General features: G+C 34.5%; 1 long non-coding RNA gene across 1 annotated transcript; it reads right to left on the bottom strand.

Moving 5' to 3' along the window:
• Positions 1-903: 903 nt before the first annotated feature.
• On the bottom strand, positions 904-2,036 carry LOC107965243. The gene is made up of 2 exons (XR_001704972.2): positions 1,471-2,036; positions 904-1,383 (listed from the first exon to the last, which is right to left on the bottom strand). It is a non-coding gene; the product is annotated as an uncharacterized LOC107965243 (long non-coding RNA).
• Positions 2,037-5,517: the final 3,481 nt, after the last annotated feature.

Raw genomic sequence — 5,517 nt, 5'->3', positions numbered from 1 at the left:
CGAAAACGCTTACCATTCTGTTAATGCGATTTATCTTCAAGTATTTCTTTTTTCGTGTATATCTCTCGCTCGAATCATCGAAACATTTTTCCATTCTTCTTTCCAAACTTTTCGAAAAGTTGCTTTGAATGAAAATAATTGAGAATAAGTGTGCTTAAAAATTGTCATAGTTAGATTCGTTCGACGAATTCCGTCCGCGACACCAGTGCCCCCTTTGAATCTTAATAGCTCGATTTGTATTCACAACGAGGGGATGAATTTTTCATCGACGCATACGAAGGGAGAACTGTCCGTCGCGACGCTTCAACCATGAAGATGACCGATCACGACGCGTATCCCTCGTCCAGAACCTTGATTCGATTTCTCTTTTCAAATGTCAATTTTAAAATAAAAAAAAAAAAAAAAAAGGAAAGGGATTTTTTACATTTCGATTCTCAACTCGAATTTTTCGAATTCGTTCTTTTCAAATTGATTGAAAATTCTATTCAATATGGTAGTAAGTTTAATTTCATATAAAACGCGAAACAGTAGTAATTTCATTCCTACTGCCAGCCATTTAACCTCCGTATTATGGTTTAAATGGCGGAAGAGCAGCAGCGGAACAGCAAGGTATTTTCGGTGAATTTATTCCATTCTGCGATGAAAACAACGCAACTTCTCTCGCACTATTGTTGTTCAGCTTGGTTAATTAATTTAATTCGTAAGTCTCGTTTCTACACGTGAATTTTAACGAGATCCGATTATTTACGAATTTTAAAGTTTCCAATTAAAAAATCGCTCGACCTTTTTCCATCTTTCAAAATCCAAGAATGGCTGCTTCCTTCCAATTATTAAAACTTTTTTCTAAAAACGGAATTAATTACTCCTGGAAAGAATGTCTGTCCAAATATCGTCGTTCCTAACCTCCATTTTTTCCCCTCGAAATCCTCCTTCATCCGAATCGATCCTCGGTTTATTAAGCTGCTCGTAATTAAGACCGTAGAGTGTTGCAATGCAACAGTTAAATTACGAATCCATCGAACAGCAATATTTCAGCTCAAGCGATTTTTAGCTTCTTCTGACCGAAATTATTTTCCTCTTAATAAAACTCATCATTTTGTTTATCATTTTGTATTGAATTTATAACGTACATATACATTTATATTTATATTACAACTTTATCATTCGTTAATATGGTCTTTCGTTTGGTTATCCTGGTTTTGTCATCCATCTCGATCATCGACTTTTCCACTCTTTTCCAATCTTCGTATCATTACGATAAAGCTATTATTTATTCCAACATTTTATGTATTTTGCAGAAAAAGAATAGTTGAATATTTGTAGGTAAGGAAGGTAACAAAGAAATGAATAGCTCGGTTATTCAGTTGTCAGATCAGTGTGTCACTAGGATAAATAATACATTCGTTATCCTACTTTACCGATCCTACCGTACATAACCTAATAAAGATAATAAACGATAGAATCACTTACATTTTCGAAACTTGTGATGAAATTAACCTCGAATATAATTTCCAAAGTATTATTACACCGATACTATTGAAATATTTAATTTATAAATATATTCAATGCTATTAATTACCACGTAAATATTCAATCAATCAATGTTGAAAAGATTGCGTCACATTTTCTTCACTCGATTTTTCCCAACAATCAGGATCGTCGCTTTTTCCATCCAAGCCGGCTTATCAGACATTATTATCGCTCGAATTTGAAATCCAGTCGGATAAATACGAGACAAACGTCACTGTTTCCGATGAGACGCATGCAAATGGGCGAAATATGCGGCTAGGCGTCGTCGTTTGAATAATCGCATATTCATGCGTAAGTCGGTGAAACTTTTTGATCGAGGCCGAATCACTTCACCACACCGCCAAACAGAATAAATTGTCGGCCATTTTTACTCTCCTCGCGTTTTCCGCCCAATTTATTCCGGACACATTATCCCTTTTCACCTCGACTCGTTTAATAGTAACTTGGATCTCGCGAGTTAAGACCAAGTTTTCCAACTGGAGAGAGTGGGGAAGGGGAGTGGGGCAGGAGGAAATTTGATCTTCGTCACCTGTCATATTCGAACGGCTGTCGAGAAGTCTGTTTAAAAATTGAATTGGAAAAATTGAGACAAGGATCATTGTAACGTTTGAAATTTTAAATTTAATTTGAAGTTTGAATCGCGTGAAACTCGAATTTGAGGGAACGTTTGGAATTTTAAATTTAATTCGTAATTCTTGGTCGCGTGAGCGAAACTCGAATTCGAGACCGGTCACGGAATTTGTCGAAGCGTAAAGAATTTTAAATTTAATTTGAATGATGGGTTGTGTAAAAAAAAAAAAAAAAATTGAATTAAATTCTAATTCCGCGTGAATCGAGCATCGTTGAAACGTTTGGAATTTTAAATTTAATTTCAACTTTGAATTGTACAAAAATTGAATGAAAAAAAAAAAATTGGGGAACATTATTATCATTATTGAAAATTATTTAAATTCAATTCGAATCTCGTGGATTATTTGAAAATAATTCGAAAACGCGAATTTTAAATTTTATAAAAAGAAACGTTTTTGAATTACCGAGTTTCGTTCGAGTCGAATTCGCGCGAATCAATTATTACAGACCAACAATGACGAAAATTGTTTGAACATTTGAGGTCTCGTTTAGCCAGACGCTGGGTTTGATTTGGGTCGTGTCTAATTTGAGTCTGATTCCAGGATTCACGGATACTTAAGACAGTTCCACTTACTCTAACTCAGACGTGGATGTAATCTGATCACGTTCTGCCCCGGATCTAGACCATAGACCATAGTTCTGATCTAATCTAGGACTAGGTGCGAATCTAATCAAGATTTAAACCGCATGTTTGGCCAGCTTAACTCACCTCTGTTGTTAAATCAACTGTTTTTTTTTTTTTTTTTATTTCTTGATTACTTTTTACTACGAAAATACTGATGGAAAAAAATTTTCGATACGGAAAATAAGAGAGAGAGAGAGATATGTATGTTATTGTTTCATTTAGAAATCGATTTATTCTTTCTTCCGATTATTTCCTTAATTGCTTCTTACAAAAAAAAAAATCAAACTTTCAGTGTAGAAAAAAATTTACTCTAATTATTTTCTTTCTTACAAAATAGAATAAAATCACACACACACACACACACACACACACACACACACACACACACACACACACACAGAGAGAGAGAGAGAGAGAGAGAGAGAGAGAGAGAGAGAGAGAGAGAGAGAGAGAGAGAGAGAGAGAGAGAGAGAGAGATTTATAAAGATAAGAAAATGCAATATTATTCATAGGACAATATTTCGTTTAGAAACGAAACGATCGTTTATCGAATGAAAAGCGAAGAGCATTACCGGAAATCATCCGGATCAAGGGGGCATCGAGGCGTGGAATCGGTTTGGGATTTATATTTGCGGCGGGAAGACCAGACCCTCCCCCCTTCCCCATTTCGAAGCTTTATTTCACCGGTATCCACCCTACTCGACCGACCAATTAATTTAATTGGCAAACCGTAATTATTCTTCTTTCACGAGCACCCTAAATTTCGACCACCACAACCAGCTGCCGCCAATCCGATCGATTAGGCCTTGGACCACCTATTACGATTTTTCTTTATTAACGAATAAATATTAACGAATAAATATTCCACGGTTAATGAGCTATATATATCATTATTTTTCAATATCAATTTTTAGGAAGAACGCATTTTTTGGTGTAGAAATAGTTTAAATTAATTTTCACAATATATATCTGAATATATTGAATATCGAATGGATTTGTTTACCAAAATAACTATTAATGCTCTCTAGACCACTATTAACTCTCACAATATCGAGTACATTACATTACATTACAACGTAACTGTTGTTAAATGTTACGTTAAGTAACTATAAATCGAGAAATATTACACATTTCATACTAATTACATCAAGAATGAATAATTGAGAAACTATATATATTTTATTTTCGAAATTACAATTAAAAATACGATATTTCGATCAACGATCGAATTCTACTTAAACAAGAAATATGAAGGGAAATTTGTATTTGGCCTCACTTTTCCGTCAAGTGTCAACGTTAATCGAAACTGCACAGTGTGAAAAAAGTCACTCGAAACGATGGAGAACTCGATCGCAGCGCCACACCATCGAGAAATCTTGTAAAATATCGTTTCGATTCGATTCGATTCGAGTTTGTTTATCACACTCCAATATTTTTCCACCAACTGCAAACTTTTATCTCCTACCTTTCCCCTCTCTCTTTCCCCAACTGTTCCACCGATCGAGGAACGCGAGTTAACGTTTCATCGACAAGGTATTCCCTTGACCGGAAGTTGAACAGTATCACAAAAGTTTAAAAAGTTGTTGCGCGCCCTTCTCGAGATGGAAAGGATGGAATTGCACGGTCGAGGGGAACTTTAATTAGATAACAGGGATCGTGTCGAAAGGATGGTTGAGAAAAAGGGGTGAATAAATTTTCGAATCCGAGAAGATGAAGTGGAGCTATTTTTTTGAAAATTTGCGAAAGGAAGAGACGAATTTTAGATTTTCTTGTAGATTTTATTTTTTTTTTAAGATATTGATAGATTATTTATAAATCGATGGAGTATAATAAAAATTGATGAAAAAAATAAAGAAAGGAAATTTCGAATTTTATATTTTATTTTTCTGTCTAATTTGTTAGTTTGGAGAAAATGGCGTTATTCATGTGCTACGTATTTTTTTTTATAATTATATCAATTCGAAGATAAAAAAAAAACAAGAAAATAAAGCGAAGAAAAATCTATTTTACCGAATATTTAATGAAATTTGCATAATCTTCTGGCTAGCCACGTGTTTGCTACGTGATCGAAGGGAGAATTTTCATGAAGCGACAAACACCACCGTGCTAACGAGAATCTTTCTTGCGAGAACTTGCGGGAAATTAGACGTTTTTCTTCTTAAACCTGGTTTGATACTCTGAATACTTCGTTCTTCCTTTTTCACCTGATCATTTTTCTCATCCTTAATTACCATTTTTTCCAACATCGTTCACGTGCAAAATTTCATTTTATTATTTCTCGCAAAAAATTCCAATGTTATTCGAGAATTTTGTTGATGATAAAATTTTCGAAATTTTTAAATGACGAAAGATTCGTTTTGATTTTATGATGTGATTAATAGATTCATGATTTCTAAATTATTGACCGTTACATTCGAATTATAATTCATCGAGTTATATGAATTTGCGGAATTGACACGAAGTGGATATGGAATGTTGTGCAAATGCGTGGCGACGTGCATATAAATATAGTGTAACATAACTGCACGGCAACGTGCACGGCATTTCAGAGTATATAAATAGTTAAATCGAAGATATTGGCGAGCCAGATGATGAATTAATTCGTTTGTCCCAGTTAACAGGTTAGAGATCATTCCAGATATCGTATCGATAGTGACTGAATCCGACAGCTCGGTAATTAGAATGAAATCCTGATCGAAATTTACTTGACATTGCTTTGTGTAATCCTTGCT

The sequence above is a fragment of the Apis mellifera genome, linkage group LG11 (assembly GCF_003254395.2).
Source record: "Apis mellifera strain DH4 linkage group LG11, Amel_HAv3.1, whole genome shotgun sequence".
NCBI classification, from domain to species: Eukaryota; Metazoa; Arthropoda; class Insecta; order Hymenoptera; family Apidae; genus Apis; species Apis mellifera.
The sequence above is the reverse complement of the archived record's forward strand: the minus strand, read 5'-3'. Positions and strand labels throughout refer to the sequence as shown.